Source organism: Patella vulgata, chromosome 5, assembly GCF_932274485.2.
Source record: "Patella vulgata chromosome 5, xgPatVulg1.2, whole genome shotgun sequence".
In the NCBI taxonomy this organism is placed as follows: Eukaryota; Metazoa; Mollusca; class Gastropoda; family Patellidae; genus Patella; species Patella vulgata.
The window spans coordinates 20,717,236-20,739,857 of record NC_065883.2 but is presented as its reverse complement, the minus strand read 5'-3'; positions in this window follow the sequence as shown (position 1 = coordinate 20,739,857).

Genomic DNA, 22,622 nt, shown 5'->3' with positions numbered 1-22,622 from the left:
CCGCGGCTTTAGTTATTATCCGATTGACTTGTTTATACGATGTCCAACGTTTTCTGATAGTTACTGTCGGGAGTTATCATCCGATTAATGTAAAATTATACACAGTGTTTATGTTGATCAACGAAAAAGGTGATAATTTAGAAAATTCTGTTTATTTAGAAAATTTTAACTTGGTTAGTGAATCTTTTGTTTTAAAGCTAATTAAATCGTCTGCTCCTAAATCTTGTTCATTAGATCCTGTTCCGACTTCTGTTCTTAAGGACTGTCCAGACGAAGTTATTCCAGTTTTTACCAATATTATTAATTCTTGTATATCATCCGCTACTATTCCCAACGTTTTCAAACGAGCTTATGTTACCCTTTTAATTAAAAAGTCTACACTGGATCCTTATGTTTTTAAAAATTACAGGCCAGTCTCTAACTTAAGTTTTATTTCTAAAATATTGGAGAAATGTATTGCTTCTCAGATAAAGGCCCATCTAGATGATAACCATTTCAAAGTGCTTATAAACAATTTCACAGTACCGAAGCAGCTTTAACCCGGGTTTCAAATGATATTTTAATGGAAATTGATAATAGAAAATGTACATTTTTAATTTTATTAGATTTATCTGCTGCTTTCGACACGGTGGACCCTTCCATTCTTCTACGTAGACTTCAATTTAAATTCAGTATTTGTGGCTCTGCATTAAATCTTTTAGAGAGCTATCTTGTGGGTAGAAAACAGTGTATTTTAGTTAATTGCAAATCGTCGTCTGAATCTGTTTTGTCATCTGGGGTTCCCCAGGGTTCTGTTCTTGGTCCGATTTTATTTACCCTCTATACGTCACCATTAGGAGATATTGTCAAAAAATATGGTCTCAGCTTTCATTTGTATGCCGATGATACTCAATTATATATTTCATTTACACCTAATTGTCCATCTTCTTTCAATTTATCAAAATTGCAACTTGAGAACTATTAGTGAAATTAGAAAATGGATGTCAAAGAACTTTCTAAAATTTAATGATGATAAAACCGAATATTTGTTATTAGGCTCAAGGCATCAATTAAGTAAATCTGCACAAGATAACTCCCCTGTTGTAATTGGTAATTGTGATATATTTTCATCTTATTCTGCTCGTAATATTGGCGCTATCTTGGATAGTTTTATGCTTATGGAAGCTCAAGTAAATAATATTTGTAAATTGTGCTATTTTAATATTAGAAATATAGGTAAAATACGTAAATGTGTAACTGTAGAGGCCACTAAGTCACTTGTTAATTCTCTGGTCACTTCTCGGTTAGATAACTTTAATTCACCTTTAGTTGGTTTACCTTTAAAGCTTATAGATAAATTACAAAAAGTACAGAATACTGCGGCTAGACTTGTTACTTTAACTAAGAAATGTGACTACATAACTCCTGTTTTATATAATTTACACTGGTAACCTGTTAAATATCGAATTGATTTTAAGATTTTATTACTTACTTTTAAATGTTTGAATAATTTAGCTCCTGTTTACCTCTCAGATCTTTTAGAACTTTATACACCTGGCCGAACATTACGTACATCAGATAAACTACTTTTAAAGCCCAAAACTGTTCAACTAGTCTCTTATGGTCAGCGCTCTTTTAGTTATCAAGCACCTGTTTTATGGAATAATCTACCATTTAGTTTAAGATGTTGTGCATCTCTATATTCTTTTAAAAAACAACTTGAAACACATTTATTTAATCAGGCTTTTAACTGACTCTGTATACAATCGTTAACATACCCATAATCTTGTTGTTTATGTGTGATTTACATTGTCACTTTGTAAAGTGCCCCTGAACATGTTATATGAAAGGGTACACTATAAATATGCTGTAATAATAATAATAATAATAATAATAATTATTTCGAAGTTATTGCCTTTGATCACTTTCTAAAAAAATCTTATTCAACCTCTTGTGGCTATAGTTACATAGTTATTTTCAGAACGATTTGAACTTTGTACAGGGTTTATGTTGGTGGGATGAAGAATTATGTTGATTTTTTTGTAACGCGAACATTTCGATTGCCGGTAAATGATTTGTATAATAAATGTTAGCACGGGGAATAACTAGAAGCCAATCACATTTTAATTATATCTGATAATGCATCATAAATTGTTATTCTTGGTCAGTTTTAGTGTCTTTAAATGTCCCTACAAACGAAGTACTCGACAATCTTTGTGGGTGACTACGTTGCTGTGGGCGATGTTTCATTGCCTGGCAATCTATATTTAATCAAGTTATTGTGGTAGCTTTAACCCGTATCGAAATCCTGTGTGCTACTAATACAAATAGTGGTTGATCTCAGCTTTCATTTAGGGCTGACATCTAAGTTAGTAAATTATATTTTTGCTGGCCACAAAATGCTAATATTATTATGCAGATGTTTATACCCACACACCAATGATACGCAATTAGCACCGATTGCAAAAGACGTAAAGATCCATTTAAAATGGCGGCTCAGTTTCCAATTGTAACCTTATATTCTAGCCTAGGGACCTGACAACACCTAGCCGTACATTGTAGGGAGACGACCCTATTGTCAGCATTTAACTACGCTATATAATGGTTGAAATAAAGTGGCCCCAACGGCCAGACGCAAATCATAGGATATAATTAGACTTTTATTTGTGATTAGAATACAATGCTAATAGATAAATATAGTTAGTTACAATAATGTTAATAAAGTTCTTAAAAGTTTATCGGGTTATCTGCATACCCGGTGAAACCATGCAAAAGGCTGTTGGCTTTAAAAGAATTGATTTACTTGGTTGTTCATCTTCGGTCTCTAATGATGTCGTATCCGGATGAACAGACGTGCGGCTGTGGCATGTTGTCGCTGAATTATTTCTGATTTTAGCGTCGACTTCCATTTGGTATTTTCTGGCCATGGCTAACCGAGAAATCAATCTTCGTTCCATTTGGGGTCGCCGTTTAGCAGAGATCTTCCTGGATGTCATGAAGGTGTCGATTGCTTTGATGATAACTTCATCGTACATATCACCCATCAGATCTATCTTAGGTAATGCCATTTCTGATTTGTTACCTATATGGGATCTGGAGGAGGCCATGGCTCCGTTGCTAGGGTTGGGTTTATCTGGACTAGGATAACGAGGTTCACTACGGGTGCTATACATCGACAATCTGCTAGGAAATCGGCTCGAGGCAGCTGATGATTTCGACGAGCATCTTTTTGGATGTGTTCCATCAGAAGAATATTCTGAGAACTGAACCCGTTTTGGATGATCACGGTCTATTGGGATCTGCGCCGAAGGAATCCTTATCGCTTTGTCCTTACTCTCTGAAACCGAAAGTTCCAAATTGATGATACTGTTGGATTTTTTTACACTTTCTATAACACTTGGATCCGAATCAAACTCTTGTTCGTAATCGGACAGTCCATAAAACCGAGTGTGTTTCTTAGAATAATCTGATTTTTCACTCGATGACTTGCCGTTACTTGAACTGTTACAAAGAGGATAAAGATTATTTGTTAACGCTGTTGCTGTGTTTCCGTCGCTATCTTTCACCGGTCCGAGACACAGACCGAGCATAGAGTTCTGTTCTTTGATTATATTTCTCACCTCTTGACACCGTTTGGCTTGTCTTTTCTTGTCGTTAATGAACTGTTTCCGCGCTCTAATGGCGTGATTACATGCTTGACTGGTACCGTCCAATAGACTTACTTGTACTGGCATTTTGTTTTCAGCCACCACAAAATACACAAAAGGCATATGGGCCGAGGTTTTTGGTTGGTTTATTTCTAGAGGGGGTACACAAGGGATATGCCCGTCGCTTGAAACCTCAGCCTGTTGTACTTTGTCATCATTGGCGGCTTGGATGATATGAGTATTTTCCGAATTTATGTTTTTCTCCATCCGGTAATTTGAAAAATACAACTGTTTGGTTCCCTTTTTGACTAGGATAATAATTTCAAAATTGATCACTTACACAAAATATCACTGAGGTGTTGTACTTTAATTCGGCCGATATACCTGTAAAACAATATTAAATTAAAAGTAATATTAAACTTTAAATATTTATACTGCAACGACATAACTTTTTATCAATTATTTTCCAACTTCCAAAATATTATACCAGAATTTCCACTAAAGGTCGCGTAACAGTCTCAGAAATTTTGAAACGACAATTAAGATTTTCCCCATTTCATATTTTTTTTATGCTCCGTAATTGGTGTAAAATGAATCGTGGTACAACAACTCAAAGTACATAAATACAAAACGACTGATTAGTGTAAACGAACATGAACTTGACCAGGGTAAATTGTCAATTGACTGTCCAAAATTACAGGTAAACAGAGTTTCGTAGGGTCATTTCGATCGATAATAAGCACTACTGGTGATAAACTATAAAAATCTCGTCTTCAGAAATCCATGTTAAAATATAGATCATCTCATTTCCCCACTGTCCCCTCTCATTGGAAGAGCGAATGTTTCGAAAAAGATCCTTTTACCTTAAGTGTTGTATCACCATTTCTCAGAGGCTCTGTGTAAACAATTTCCATTGGTTTGTAAGCGATATCGTGTACCCGTGTCTCCAGCTGAAAAGGTCGAGGGCAAACTGGATTAAGTGAGATTGGTATAAGAGGATTAATGTATTGAAGAAGAGGATTAATATATTGTTATATAATTTATAGTCCATTCTTTAGGTATTATTGTGACGTGTGGTTATTAAGAGTGTTTTTTTTTTTATTTCTCATGTGTAAAATTAGATAATATCCTATTGTGTGTTACAAGATGTTGACATACGTTCGTACGGGAGGTACCAGATTGGTTGATATATATACATCGGGTCTAAGTATGATATAACTTGTTTTGGAATAGTTCGCTTGCGTACAGGGTTATTGTTAGCAACAAGAGAGCCCGGAGATACCCCCTAATACTCGCTACGTACTATATATAGGCCGCCCGTACCGTGTGTTTAGGTGTTAAAAGAATGAAATAGCGAGAGTTTTACATTCAATGCTATTTTGCTATTCTTTAATGAATGTACAAATATATATTTACTCTCGTTTTACTTATAGTTTGACTATTATCCACTATTATTCGTTCCATAGATAATATTAGTTGATCATTTTTTTTACTTTAATTCGATTTTTGCCCTTTTTTCGCAGGGTGGCAAGATTTATGTGATAACTTAATTAAAGCGAAACGAAAAACGATCCTAAACAATCGGAAACGTTCAGTCTATATCCATACTTTTAAGCTACATGTATTCCTTTATCAGATATACAAGACTAGGTAGCTATCAGCAATCTTCTGAATCATTCAGTACATTGATTTCTTTGCACCTGCTCTAATCACGGGTAACAGTAAATCAGTCCCGTTTAACCCTATTTAATATAAAAATACAGACTCATCTTCGTCGGCGGAGTGCATTCGGGTGACAAGCTCTTTATCATACCAGCAACAATTTTAAAGGTGGACCCACATATCCACTAACTCATCGCTAAGCAGCGGTCCTATTAATCACCGACAAGAGCAGGGTTCTTTGTGAATAACGCTCAAATTATTGCAAAAAGTGACCGATGCATATTATAGATGCATATTTCACACATCATATCCAAAATTTGTATGGCCCTTTGGTAGCTTTTGGTATAGCATCTTAGTCATGGTTGTTCTATATAGGTTGAATTGGCACCTTTTCTGGTAACTTTGAGCACACCTATAGGGCAATTAGTTTCATTTGTCCACTAATTATAAGTTTGATGGTAGACTTATCAAAACAGTCGACACAAGCGTACGAACTGCATAGGGAGATACTAACTGTAAGTCAGTTGGGGAGTGCACATTAATGCACATTTTTACAAAAAAATCACATGATTAATGATTGCTTATGTTTTTTTTTAAAAAAAAGTTATTGGTTGCTTTGGTATGTTTTACCTATAACGTAAACATAATTGTGTTTATGCTGACAGTCATAAGTGCTCTAAGGTAACCATAATTATTGTTTGCTTCTGTGGGAAAATTAAAATAAAAACTTGTTATGGTTCAATGAAAATCCACCACCGTAAGTCAAGTGTACAGAGTTCATTCGTTATATAAAAAGAACTTTAATTGTAATAAGAGACTGCTCTTTATATTCAAAATTTATCCAAAAAAAATAATAAAAAGTTCAAGTGACGTGGCTGCTTTAACAAAAATAATGTGGAAATGTGAGAAACAAGGTTCAGGTATTTCACAGCCAAAGCCATAAAACGTAAACTAACAAACATATCTCACAATGAATTATACTCTTTTATTATTTACTGCTATTTATAATTTATTTTTTAATTAATCATGCTTCAAAGTTATTTCTTTATTAACTAAATAAAATTATAAAAACGGTCTACTTTTCTGCACCAACCAGGGGCTGTTGTGACCCATGATTTTACATGAGGAACAAGATCCCGTCCGGACTCCAAAAAACAATATCTATATGTGTGTGCGGGGGAGAGAGTGAGGTGGCAGTCCCTCCCAGTGCCACCGGGTAATATCGGACTGTGTGGAACCTGGTAGAGTCGATTTGTAGCATATCTGACCCACGGTATATGTTTGACACTGGTTGAGTATATGATTATGATTATAATGTTGAAAAACGCTTTGAAACCGCATGATTTTTTGCCATTTGCGAGGGGGCGCAAAAACTCAAGGGGGCGCAAACTCATAACCATGACGCAAAGCTGGTCATTGCGTCCCTCTCGCTTAGCCATTGGCACTAACGAGGTTAAAGAGAGAGAAAGAGAGAGAGAGAGAGAGAGAGAGAGAGAGAGACTACAGGGGAAAAATTAATAAACCGTGCGTGAGACTTACGTACCTCTTGCGTGTTTTCTGCACCGTAGAAAATTTTCACCCGGTTTCTTGCGGCTGTTCTGCGAGTTACCAAACCCTACTGCCCGTAGGTGTCAAAACACCTATGGCGCGTTGTTAGCTAGGCTTAACTCTAACTGTGAATTTACTGTTATTTATAATTTATATTTTACTTAATCATGCTATACAAAAAGAACAACGCTCTACTCTGCTGAAACAATCGGGATAAAATGATGGTCAGACGTCATGCCGTGTGCTATAATATAGGATAAATTTTAGAGAGCGGTATAGGAATTAATAGACCCCTAATACCATTTCCCTAGCGATCATTTATCTATTTTATTAAATAAAATAAGGATGGTTCGATTAGGTCACCGGTCAATATGAACAATTTATAGCACATTCTCGAGTTAGGGGAAGTTATCTAATTTATGGGAATACTAACCTGGTGAGGTTAGCGCCTTATTGAAACTTCTAATAACCGGTGACATGTCACGAACAAAAGTAATACTGTCTACAGCAAACTTGTTAACAGACGTCACTCCTAAGAGAAACAACTAAACATTAACAGCTGGCCTGGCATTATTTATATATAGTTACAACAGGAATCGATGCCATCGTGAAGTGATGCTTTTTTTTTGACACAAACCACAAAGGCGAGTGCACAATTTATCTTTTATTTGACATAATTAGTAGAGAAATGTAGACTGGAGGACTTATTTCTATACATTCCTGTATTCATGGCCCAAGACACCGTTTCGGCAGCAATATCATCACCGATTGTATCTTATTGGTATCCAACTTTTTGAGGAAGCAACCAATGCGAAGTGTCAAAATGAATAGTTCCATAAAAACAACCTGAATAGACAAGAATACGTAGAATAAATTGCTACCAGAGAGTAATAGTATAGTTCAAGATGTGTTCTCGTTTTATTATATGTGGATTAATTTTAATTCAGCTTACATCAGTTGATTCTGTGTCATTAGAGGCTAGTATGCAAATCTCGGTCATAAAATCGACTATATGTTCATGTTCATACAAAAGTCCTATTATTTTTTCATCAACGGCTCCTATTGAACCATTACCTGTCGACAGTGGACCGGAAGTGTCGTATGAAGAACCACTCACTAAAACAACAATAACAACAGTTTTAGAAGTCAACCACAACAGTAATACGTATGTGGCGTATACTAGCATTAAATTAGATCTTTCCGATGAAACCTTTATCACCAAGACCCAAACATTGAGTTCGAATGAGAATAGACATAGTGTTGTTGCTGCTTCTAATGTTACTGAATTGTATGCGAACGAGTTTAAACGAGACGCAACACTTTCAAACAAATTTGTGTTTACAACAACACCGTCGCATGTATCTTTTTCATCGTTGAGGTCAACTTCATTATCTTCAGCATCCGGCACTGGAACGCCTCCATTATCAGTAACCCCGACGTCAATGTTATTTTCATACGAGGTACAATCATTGAAGGAAGAGCGTAAAGAGTTAATACCGTCTAGTTTGAGTAATGGCACCATTATGACGACAAAAACTATTTTTGATGAGTATAAGGATAAAGAAGTATTTATCTCACCAGCCTCAAAGATTTTACTTTCCCAAAAAGAAATCACCCTTAACAATGATTTAAAAACTTCATTAATAGAGGCGTCAGTTAGTAGTTTTACCGACAAAAAGAATGGTGAATCCGAATGGTCTGATCAGGTAAGCCCTTACTTGCTTTCTTGGTACACATTTAGAATGGAACAGTCGGACATTCAGGGCTGATAATTTTCTCTTGCCCTTCCATGGTAATTCTGTTGATTGAAAGATTGAAAAGCTAGACCATGGTTATTTTTGAATTTGTTTCCTAATCTATCACGGTACAAGGGTGTTTAATTATTGTCATACAAATGCCGTTATAGATGCACACAGACGTTGAAAGTTGTGCTTAATATACAACAAACCACCTACTAAAGTTATCTTCCGTTAGCTACCGTGGTGACGTAATGATGGAGATGATCCGAACTAACCACGTGCCACAATTTTTATTACAACCTACCACATAACTTTCGGTCTGAAAAAGTCAATCAAAGGTCGGATATGACCTCGATGCTAAAATAGCCTGGCTATTTTCTATGTTAGCTAGGGGTGGCGGGTCGAGGGAGGGGCCACGTGAATACCCACCATTATCTAGATACTGACTAGCTTATTATTCGCCAACTAAGAAGTCATGTAATAAAAAGAATTTGTGCATTATTGGATATAGTGTTATTTTTTTGTAGCGATTTAAGGGGATGGAGCAGGAGGAGGAGGAGGAGGAACAACAACAGCAACAGCAGATACGAGAGAAAGAAATAATGAACAACATAATGCTAGGTCTTGGCTGTGGTTTAACTGCTTGTATAATGTTAATAGCCACATGTATCTGTTTGTGGAAATATTGCTGTGCTTCTGTCTTCTCTACGTCACCAACTAACTGTCTCAACAAGGTTCATCCAATGTTAATGCACGTGGTACCACCCAGGACGCGAAAGGTAACTTCCGGTATTGTAGGCGGGAATTCGCGATATAAGAAATATAGAAGGCGGGGTAGGCTGACAACATTTAGAATGTTTCAAGATGTATAATATACACCCATACTTTAAAAACTCAAATACCCGACCCTAGTGTTAATTGTTGGGACCTCCATGTATACAAATCTATATATAAAACAATTCCTGACCCTTAACATCTGGACAGGTCCATGGAGAGGGTTTGAGGTGGCTGGTCAGCCGAAGTAACGTCCCTTAAATGAATTAATATGATCAATAAGATGATTCGTTTTTCTTATGTAACGCAAAAGATCGACAATTATAAATTGTTCTAAGCATTACATTGTATTTATAAAATTTCACACATGAATCGTTCTGGAGTTCATCTGGGTGCATTTTTGGTGGTCTGGCACAGTTGTCATCCTCATTGGCATAAATCTTGATATTCTTGGTCCAAGTCCATAGTTTATTATCCCAAGTTTGTTTAAAAATCTTTATTGAAACTTGACCCAGAGAGCTTGTCTTATTAAAAGCCTTCGGGTTATTATACCTACATTTCTGTAGTTATTACGTTATTTCAAATTTGTCTCAAAGTATCTGTGTTGATCTGTGGTGGAGAGCGTCCCGCCCTATGAAAATTTGGACAAAGAAAAATGAATAGTTGGCGGTCTATATCCTGACGTCACTAATTATGTTATCTCCCTTACACCGATGTCTCTTTCATCCGGTCTTGATTTACAAACCCGCTTTAAAAATGGTCAAACATCCGAACGTTTTGTTTTAGCGGGTTTAGCGAGGCCTATAGCGCGACGGAATGTTTTTCACTATGACAGAATACAATGTACATGTATTATGGTTTCTTGTTATCTTACGTAATCCTTTTGTTTAATTATATGTCACAGTGTGCATGATAGTGCTTACTATAAAGTGATAAAATTTGAACATTAAGTATGGTACGTATATTTTTGTATATACATATAAGCCTCTGTGGTATTAAACATAATATTACCGACTTGGTAAGGAAAGGTACACCTTGTTCAAAACAATAAAATATCTATTACCATCAAAATTAAATGAAATTAGGCGATCCTGTATGTTCCAGAAGTGAATTTTTATTCATCTTTAGAAAGCACAGACATCGTCAATAAAGGTACACTATGTCACATTGTTCACATTATGTTAATTTAAAGACAGCAAAATTATTACTATTTTATTTGTCTATGACATATAAATATGGCGGTTTGACATTAATAGAAACAAACATGAAATTTAAATGGTCCTAATTTATGTTAGAATGGATAAACTTGTTTTTAAAAATAGGGACCTTTGATTTTGTATGGTTTTAAACTCGTCTATATTTAACCGTTATTCTGGTTACGTGTATGTTGACTCTAGTTGTTTTCTTTATTATATTTTCATGTCCAATTCCACTCTGTCATGGGCAAGACTTAAGTCACTGTATTCCATTCGGTTGAGACAAGCCATGGCCTGTCCTCTATGTTCTCTGGCAGTAGCAATTCAATCGCATCCATTGTCAGTTGGCAAACACAACGTGATAACAAAAACGGACATGTCTTAACACATCGCTTAGGACAAAGGTTTAACTTCCTTTCAACAAAAAGTTAAAACAGAAAGTGTTAGGTATGCGAACCTTCCAATTTAATGAGAATTATATCAGCTGTTCTGGATAGTACACATAACTGCATCGTACACGATACATGTCACGATCGACTTGTATTTCAGAAAGCGAAGCCAACCCATCTCATTTATCTACCCTCCAAAAAAGTCGGCAAAGATCCGATCCGGAAAATTATACGGTTCAGCCTATTATGTGGATTATTGTGATATTTAGTAATATTAGAGGCAGGTATAATAACACTGAGAGTACAGTATTAGGTTTGTTATTATATTTAGTAATTTGAGTAACAGAGGTGAGATAAGTAAAGTGAATTATAAACAAATAACAATAGAATATTCTATACAGAGCGAGCAGGAATGTCTATATACGGGATTAGATGGTTTATCATAATATAGTATTAATATGCAAATGAGGATATTCGACAGATTTTTGGGCGGACAATAAAAACGAGTATAAATATGATTAGATAATAATATATTGTATATGTGAGGTGTTTAGAAGAACATGGAAGGTATTGTGTGTAGATTACATTGAAGGTGTAAATTTTCATCGAGGTGTCATAAAACACAGAATTTAATTGAAGATAAAGATCATATTTTATTGACTGTAATACGACTCAATCATATCACGATATGATGAAAGCGAATTAAAAATCAGTTTTAACAGGCATACCAACATAAAAAAAAGTTATGCACGAATTCGACAAAAAATATAAATTGTTAGCAGACTTTTTTTCTTTTTCGGAGAACATTAAGCTTAACGCCCATTTCTCACAACGACTTCATTTTGGAACAACAACAAATATTAGTTCAAATACACAATACAAAAATGCTCGGGAATAAAGATATTTAATAGCATTGAGCGAAACATAAGAATCTAGACAACTCCACCCATACCACCACCCCACCCTACCACACGTCACACGGCAATTGTTTTGTTGTGTGATTTAGTCTAAATGATTTAACTCTTCCTCGTCATAAGAAATATCATACTTTTATAATTAAGGATATAGCCACTTTTCCTTTCGTTTTTTATTTAAAAATGGTTTCAATTTTTGTCCACATCAGCTCAAGACAACTAGCTTTTTATTGTAGATAAAACTAAAAAAGATGTGTTTTTTTTATAATAGATGGTTAACGTATAATTGCATAACCGATCAAATGAATTTTCCTTCTTCCCTCTTTCGCTTATAATTTACTCAAATATCAGTCAGACGAAGGAACTGACTACAAGCATGTATCTAATATCATGGTAATTATCATGAACACAACACAACAATGATGATTCGGAATAATTTGACGTTTATAAACCATAATACTACAAAATTATAGATGTTTGAATGTCAAAAGTTAGATATTTCACTCATAATTTCAGCATCATTTCGTTACATGTTGTGGCGATGTTATTTGGGACGGGTGCACTGACTACTTATGTAATAATCTCGAATACCTTTGGGGCAGTTGATGGTGCTAGCCATGCTTCCCTCTATGCAGAAACTCAGTCTATTCAACTCAAAGAAAGACGAAATAGACACAAATTAAAACTACTATGCAACTTTACCAATAATCTGACTCCTCCTTACCTCAAGCCTCTTATAAATCTTGAACCAACGAATACATATTCCCTTTGAAACGAAGACAAAGCAAAAGAAATACGAGGTCGTACTGAACGTTTTTAGTATAATAGTAAGTGCAGGGGGACTGCACCACACAAAATTTACACAAAAACAAATACACGGACAGGACATCATACTCAGGAAACACAAACATACAGACAATTCAAAAAAAGTGAATGGATCCGGGGGCTAGCCTTAAGCGTCCACTGCGCTGTACAGTCCCGGGTCTGTAGTGACACATTGTGTAATACCAGCATGAGTCATGATCTGCTATATGCTACACGAAATACGAATGTAAGCATATGTAGTAAAATTCAACTATACAAGAAACCACATCGGTGAAATGTAGAGAGTGCAATAAACGCTGTACCTCTGCAAGAAACTCAAGAATTCTTAAAACATTCTCCGACCTTCTCTCCAAATCAGGTATAAAAGTTCCACCGTTTTGCTATAATGGTCAGCGCAAGTTCCAAATAATTTATATATGTATAGTAAACTTAGACTCCGATGCTTTGACCTGCTGGGTCACAAATTCCTTAGATATGTTGCTGACAGTTCCGCATGCCTCTGCGGTCACACATGCCTCTGCGGTCACATATTTGAAGATCCCGATATCTACTGTAGAATGTATTATTGGGTGATAAAGTAGCATACTGGTATGCGTGCGTATGTATGGCTATAACCTATAAAATCTTAATCCTTTAGTGTCATTTAGCTATTCGAAATATAACAAAACTGACACAGCTATATGGGACAACAATCACTGGTTTATTATACACTAGCACAACGTTTCGATAAGTATCCTCTTATCGTTATCAAGCACAATGACATTAGTAAACTTGAGGGTCTATATATATATTGTACAATGTGAAACCATACTTAATAATAATAAAAAATAAAATCTTCTATACATTTTCATCTATTTTATTATATGTATGTGTTTGCCAGTTCGTCACCCACAGATAATTCAAGAACTGCTGATTGTCATGGGATAGAAAAAAAATTTCATTAATATAATATTAAAATTATTAAAATTTTTCAAACATTTTACAGTTGTATTAGCCTATTTTTAAAGAATCATTTTTACATTAAATACCTACAGCAGAATTTGAATGGGCAGAAAGGGACCAATTTAGAAAATTGACACCCGTCTCCATGTAGGAACCCCGCATGGGTTAATGTTAATAAGGTTAAGAATTGTAAGATTTTATCTGTTAAGGAGGTCAGTTTACCGTAACAAATATATAACCTAGACTTAGTTCCGCTACCTAGATTTTTGTCACTTTCAATAATAAAATGATTCAAAGTTCAAAAAGTTGAAAAGTTATAGCACACCCTACTCTAGTTATACTTTATATAGTTTAATCCAAAAACTCACAATTTTTTTATGTTAGAGAGTTTAAAATTGGATTGTACAAAACATTATACAACTTTGGTGCTCATCTTGTATTCTAACTTCATCAATTGAATTTCAGACAATTTTCTATTAAATAAAATAGCATTTGTATTGACGTAATATTATTGATTCTCTGCAGAGTGCACCTAGGTTAAACTTTTTTATTACTTTCTTTCAACTAATTGTGATAACATATCATTCGGAAAGTTTATAAAGTTCACGCCACTTTTCTTTTTATAATAAGATAAAATCACTCCCCGTCCCCTCCTGAAGTATATTATCTATTCATTGTGTACTATTGGCAGTACGTTAATGATACCTTGACAGTTGTGAATGAAAGTAAAGTTATGCCGTACGGCCTTTGTCCAGGCATAATTTCCCTTTTAGCAAACTGCATGGCGAATGCTCCCTTTCATTTTCCCGGTTGGTGTAGAAAAGTAAGACTCCGTTTCAATTTACATGTTACGTGTAATCTTTGGCATAAAAGGATAATGGTTCGAAGTTTTCATTGATTTACCGGAATTGGGTAGATCGTTTGTAAAGTGAAGTCAGTTATGAACAGCCAGGCCAATCGTATATGGTATGGAAATATGACAAAAGTTCATTGCCAAGAAGAGAGTGGCGCAGGACAAAGGGCCTGACAAAGACAACTGTCTAGTCGTTTGGATGGGACGAAAAACCGAGGTCTCGTTATACAATGGCGTACACGTAAGAGATCTCTTGGCAGTTGGAATTCGATATAAGAGTAGGCCATAGTGCCGCCGCCCGGGAAAAAATTTCCTCATAGCACACTGTATGGCGTATGCCCGTCTTCATTAGCCCAGTCGACGTAGAACAATCGGACGTTAAACTCCATTTCAGTTTCAGTTTATTGTCACGAATATCTTCTAACAATCTATGATTCCGTAATGTGAACGGAATCAACATGGTATATTATTTTCTCTATCATTTTTGGTTTCGATCACACGATCGCAAACACGTTTTTATAATTATCTGTGACTACTTACTCACATTGACATCATGGAATTCATCAATTTATCTGGCGGGGATCAGTGATGACAAATATAAATATGTAAATACTTATATCTTATAGCAATTTAATTGGAAAAACAAACACATAACAAACCAAAATCAAAGAAAGACACAAAAATTAATGTTTGTTATTCAAACATAAAACGATAAATATTAAGTGTTGCTTTGACTACCCAAATGCGGACATGACTTATCAACCGGTACTGTCGAAACGGAACTGATGTCGGGTTATCTGTCTTTCAAAATTAATACAAATTCCAAGAAAGTACCGAATTGAAATATATAAATATGTAAATAAAAAAGCGCTGATAGATGAAATAATCATGTATCATAGTAAATGTGATATTTATTTACATGCACAAATCCCTCTGTAAATCTTAACATCATCATTTTCACACTCAATAGATCACAGATGACCCATTCACGGCATCATAAATTTTCTATAATCATTGTAGAGATTATGTTGCCTGGTAACGCCTCTGTTTTTAGCGTGGCATCTTGTTATTGTACCATTTATGCATATATTTGATGATTATTTCTTATCATAGATTTCTTAATTTATACGAACGATGTCCTGGTGACGATTAACTGGTTTATTATTGAGATATTATTGTTTTTATTTTATTGTATTAAAGTGATTATAATTACCACATATTTACATCAATATGCATGACATCGACTGATTTAAATAAGTTTCTTAAACCTGCATGACTCGGAGTCGAATTATGGCATGGATTGTAAGAACTTTAGCTCAGGGATATCCAACAGATGGCGAGCCTCTAGAGATTAAGTGAACTTATCCATTTGAACAAAAAATGATTCATTAATATCCTATATATGTTGTTATAGTAAACTAATTCCGACAACAAGCACCAATGAACTGTATATCAGGGTCGACTTGTGACTAAACATTTCCTAGATTATTGACGTATAACTGACTTTACGGGGGCCTTGCAGTACCGGAGACCAAGATCTTAATCCCACTGTGACAAGTCTACAACTAAGCTAGACATCGAAAGCGCATGATAACATCATTAAAGGTGTTCAGTGAATTTTATCAGGTCTAGAAAGCCGAAGATGTCTGTGTTAAATATGAAAAAGTTCACCATTTGCAATTCATTCAGATATCCAAGTTGTCTAATGATTAAATGGTTCCTTTAAATGGAGACCACCTTGCTTGCTAATTGGATTCTTGTTAGTCTAATCTAAGTAGCCTATAATGTGGACGTCTTCGTGTGCCTATAAAAGTTTTTGTACTGATTTTAAGATAAAACCTATGTTAGTCTGAAAATTACCCATGTATAATGTTTATTTGTGTTACTGTGACTTTGAAATTTGAGGGCCTGGCATTGGACAGATCCATTAGCAGTTGGAATCGATATACAAGTGAGCATAGCGCCGTTGTCCTGGCAAAAATTGCCCTCTTACTGTATGGCGTATGCCTAGTCTTTAGCCCTTTCGGGGCAGAACAGCAGGGCGTTAAACCCCATTTCCTTTCCCTTTAAACCCCCTTGTACTGTTTGCCTCTTGTTGAGATAAGAACAAGATAACATAATATAGCGGATTAATTATAAACCTGCTATTGAGTTATCATAGTCTGGGCGTGATCAAATACAGCACTTCAACATCACATATCTTAAATAAATTGATTTTCTTAAATCCCCCAGATTATCTGAGTTGGAGAATACGGCCAAGTTAAACTGTAATAGAGAAATAACCGAAATCCTAAGGTTATTTAAATCCCTAAAGATTATATGGGGTACGGAATTGTGAGAGGGTCTATGTGTAACAGAGATTTAAATTGAATAAGATGAAATATATTTGTCAACGATTTGTATGTCATGGATTACCGGATACCACTCAAACCAAGTAGACAATGTATCGGGGGTCGACAGGTTTATTGCATTACAGTGCACAAATAGAGATTTTCTGCACGTACTAAAATGCAACCGGATTGTTTTTGAGAAGATGTGTGAGCTCCTGGGAACATCTTATCTACATGGCGTGAGTTTCTGGGAAGGGATTTAACGTCCCACCTTTCTGCACCAACTGGGCTAATGAAGACGGGCATTTGTCATACTCCCGAGTGTTCTTTTACATGCACGCCGATATGTACTAGGGACCTCGGTTTATCGTCCATCCGAACGACTAAACGACGTCACTAGCAAATTCCTCTAACATGCACCCGGGCTAAATCTACTTGTTAAGGCCAGCTCAATTTTGTCAAGGTCGCTGGGATGTAAATAAGGTTAGGGCTCGTGATTATTGCCGAGATTGTAGGGTTAGGGTAAGCATTGGCGCTAGGTCTAGGGTTAGGGTTGGGATTTGCGCTAGCTCTGTTTACATCTCTTGACTTATGACGAAAAATTGAGCTGGCCTTATCATTTAGCACTAACTCATGCACCAGTGAAGTGATAAGATGAAACCACGCTGAAAATTCCCATGGAACTTTCACGGCCAAAACAGACATTGGACTTCAGACCTCCTGGTTAGTGAGATAGCTACTTAAATGTACTGACTGAACCGCTGTGGGTCTTCTGAGAAGGTGTCAGCTACATATATTCACTAGTGCTAAAAGCACATTATCTCCTATACAACGATCCCATTTCACATTCTCTGTTTGGTGTTTTTTATTCTAGGATCAAGCAGAGATGCATAAATATATTACAGATCTTGAAAACGAGGGGTTGAATCTTTAATACAGCGAAATGACTGGCTGGTTGATTTTTAACCCTTGTGGGTTCACGTTGTGAGAATCACATAGCAGGTTTTATGGGGTCCATTGGACCCGAGTTATAATTCAAGTTTTTACGTACAAATATATTTGAATTAAAAGGCAGCGGTTTGGTTTTTATTTGCATTCATATTTGACATCTGAAAAACAACTAAATTATTATCCAAAAAACATTTTAGTGGCATATGGAAAAGATTTAATAACTCTCACCAGATTGCTACTTTGTGCACTATGTGATAAAGAGGTTAAATGGCAATTCAAGCTTGATACAAAAACCATTCAATATTTGGAATTCATCATTTAATTTTTGTTATTTGTAACATGCAGATGCTAAAAGAGGAAATACTCTGCAATACGCAATATTGTTTCAGGCAGCAAACACATTAGCAAAATCACTACTGTGAGTTATAAGTTAGGGGTCGGGTTGGACCCCTTGTTCCCTTCAAGCGTTGGGCCTGATTTGCATGTGACATAACTCTGCATGTGGGAAGCATATGAATACCGATCTCTTTGCTACGTGTAAAAATGTATTGGAGACAAAATCACTAAATTTCGGAAAGTTGTACCCAGTAGTTGTTACAAAACACTATAAAACATGTGCATGGCGTCCACGGAGACCCCACGTGAACCGACAAGGGTTAACGTCTTCACCTACAATAGTGATATTGCAGACATCAACGACCTAGTGTACTTTTAGTTAAAGACAATCCCCAAAATACCATTTTAATATTTTCGGTCATAATTCTCATCTTCTCTGGACGCTTTTCATTATTCTATGAGCAATAATTTATGTAACGCTCCATCTCTCTTTGGTTAATAATGTTTTATTATCATTTTGCCTTACTTCATAATTTATGATGATCATAAGACCGTAGAAGTCGGTCACCTGGAACAATCGTGTTTCGTGCAGAATGGAATGCATTATAATTATAATCATATATAATAATTACATTTTATAGAGATTCTGTAAGGCTCCATTAAAATCCATGAATTGGTTTTAACCTTTGGCTGATATATCTTCTTTTAGATTTAACAATAAATGATATCTCTTAAAAGTCATTATTCGTGGGCTTAAGTTAACATTTAGCGTGTTCTTCATAAGGCATGGCGTAACCGAGAGATTGTAATATTTCTACGAAAGTAAAGGCGCGTACAAAGGTCCCAATACGGTAGTTAGAATGCAAAATTCGTTCGTGCAATTGTGTAAATCGGGTACGTTTTTATGGTTGTATGTTATATATTACAAATTGCAGGGTACTCGAAATCATTTATGGAAAAACTACCTACCAATCTGACTAAAACACAGATCCTATTTCGTTTCGGTTTTTATAGTTCAAAATTTCGTTTCGTTTGTCTGTATTACACTAAGATCTGGAAGAGTTGTTACATAACCTGAGGTCTGAACGTCGTGAAGGATTAGCCAATGAAACCATCTGTTACGAAGATTTCTTGGAGTGCGATGCACGGATTTGTGGGTAAACCACTAGAAACGTGAACGCTGATTGATTAATCAATGTCTGACGTTAGAGGGTCAAAAGCCGTTTATATGACCTCTGACGCGACCTTTTACTACAACCGGTCAGATCTTCATGTAGTGTAGGCCATCGAAAGTATAAAAAACGAAGCGAAATATATATCTGTATTTTAATCAGATTTGAATACCAGAAACTGTCTAACTGACTTTAATGCATAAATCTTATTCATTCGAATAACATTCATGATGCGAAACTGACTTGATTCTCCACGTAAACAGCCAAGGTACGTGTAATGTAAGGTGATTCCCCTATCTCGTTAATATTGTGAACGAAAGCAAATAAAATATCTGAAGATATGATATAGTCCTTGCTGTAGCGATCTAGAATCTGTGAATGGGGGGTAAGGGGAGGTTTCAAATCTAGGGCGCCATCCATAATGAATGCCAACAAAATATATTGCTTATATAGTTGTTCGCCGATCTTTATACCACCGGAAAGCAGTTTTATTCAAGTTGACATAAAGTTTATGTCATATTATGATTGTTATTGTTTTTTCTTGTGTATCTTAGGGGGCACTTTCTTGATCTCATGCTGCCCCCCACCCACGACACACACCCTCTTGAAATTGCCACGCCTGGATCCTTGCCCAAACTTTGCGCTTAAAGAACTTGCCCTTATGTATTTAATATACTGCAGTTATATCCGTGTTATTTAAAGGGGTTCACAGTCCGCGTTCATAAATAGTGGTGGTGCACAATGGTTTCCAATTTTATCGCGAGCAGATTGCATTGACAAAGGAGTGTGTGTATGATAATACGTAATTACGGAAAAAGTAAATTTCTGGGAAAGATACGTTTCTCCTATCTATATATCTGCCAAAGTACATAAATATAGAAGTGTCAACTATATTATATGTAAAATAATTTGATAATTGGTGGGTTATCAAGGTCACGTGCCTTTCCACACCTTCGTTTATCCACGTGGTGCCCTCGAGCTAATAGCAAATTACAACACAATTTAACACAACTGTCATACAAGATTTTTTTTATTTTACGACTTCAACAACGGTAGTGTAACTACTATCTACATTACGATGTCAACTGACCACAAAATATTCAAAGTATCTATGAAGTAGGCTAGAGGAGCGCCATTGTCATTTAAAGTATTTGGGCTTAGGAATAAAATTAGGTCAATGGAAAAATAGAAGGTTTCAATTTTCAAACATTAGTACAAAAAAGTCGGGGGATTAAATTTACATTAGGATTATATATTTTAATGTAAAGGACCAACGCTCTATTGCGTTTATTCTGTTTTATTTACTTCCTTATTTATAACCTCGTGACGTAAATATTAATCAACAGTGAGTAAAGCACGGGCTCGCTAACCAGCAGGTCTCGTGCTCGCTCCCGGTGATGGTGGAGAAAGTTCCTGCGTGGTTTCCCTTGTTTAGGGTTCGGGTGGGACAAAAACCGGATACACATTAGTGTGCACATAAAAGAATTCTTCACAGTTGGAATTCGAAATAAGAGCAGACAACTGCCCCCGAGCCTGTATACCTGTCTTCATTAGCCCAGGCAATGCAGAAAAGAATGACGTTAAACTGTATTTCATTTATAGTTGAACTGGACTAGACTGGCGACCTTCGTGTCCACGTTATATATTATATCTCCCACCAACCCGCACTTCAACCAGTTTTATCAATGAAATCACATCTAGTATTTAGATTCCTAGACATAAAAATCTTTTAAGCTTTACTTGAAAGGAAACGCACATGTAGAGCCGTGGGCGATATTTTCAATGTGGTTTTATACCCGTTTCATATGTAGGTCTTCATGCATACCGATTGTAAAATTAAGTCGTTATCTTTGGCGTTGTCCATATAGAGAGGAGTGTAACGCGTAGGGATCTATAGCTGTGGAAGGAAAGCGGGGGACCCACAGTAAAACCACGATCGAAGATGAACGAGTTCAGTAGGATTTTTAAGTGGGTGATCCCCATTTAGCTGTTATATACCCCTCACTCATCACCTCTAATAAACACATTCGTATCATGAATGTTATTCTAATGAATAAGATTTATGCATTAAAATTAACTTTTATTTAAAAGCTAAACACGCACTCTCCGTCGAAAACAGCCAACATAAATTGATGAGACTGAAATAAATGAACTTCAAATAACTATGCTTTACATATAGCTTAACCTGTTTTATCACAACTTGCGTTATAGAAAGACCCCCTTGCATTACTTAAAACCACAACAATTGCAATAGATTACCAAATTACCAAAAATAAACTTCAACTATTTGCATTCATTCATGGTTTAAGCCATTTAAAACTTCTCCCCATTAACATAAATGGGTGCGATGCGTGGACTAGAATTCTACAAATCTGGAGAAAAAAAAACGTATAAAGAGCAGTTTAAAGGCTATAAAAATCGAGAAAGATAGTATTACTATGAACACGAATCCGATTTAAGATGTAGGGAGGAACGACAGTAAAGAATCACTTTGTTTTGGACGGTCTGTGGGGATATGAGTTTGCAAGGGGTAATGCCAGGAGTTTTTTTAAACCATAAATAGTTAATTCCAATAAATTTCTGGTCGAAAACGATTTATGAACTTCATTGCCCCGAAGGTCCTTACATAAAGCAGCCCGAAACGTTGGGAATCAAGCGTTTTTATATGTATTATATCTATTAAACAGATGACGCGAGAATGGTAATTTGGGATTATACCTTTTGTAAAAGTCTTACTAAACTCCCAAGCATCGGCTTATGGAACGCTAAAGAGGGAATTACTGCAAACTATGCATAGCCTCATAGTCTCCTTTTAGGGAAATCAATCCTTAGATGATAAAATATTTTATCACAAGCCTACTACGCAGTTTGCGTGTATACGTATTTAGTTGCCTACTAGGACCCCTTTAACACAGACAGTATCTAGAGTGACAGGTGAATTTGAGCGTGACATAAACGACTACCAGTACTCCCATTGGTTGATATAAAGGTAAATAAAGCAAGTGTATATATAAAGTGTATTATGTTATTTTTTGTGTAGATTTAGTAGTGCAAGACACGCGACGTTATATATGCACATTTTGTTTTCGTTAACTTTTAATTGTTAAAAGCCCAAAAGGATTCTAAGTTTACTCTAGTGACGACCAATATGGAAGAAGCAACGGACTCAAAAGTTCCTGCAAGTTTACCAAACTGTACTGAAGCAACAGACCAGCAAGTTCTTCCAGGAAGCAGTGACGACTCTCAGTCCACAGATTCAGTCAGCTCTGATTCAAAACGAAGCAAAGTGGAAAAATACAATTTAAGACGAAGTTCACTGGTCAAACGGATCGAAGTGGAAGAAAAACGCAAACAGCCGAGAGAAC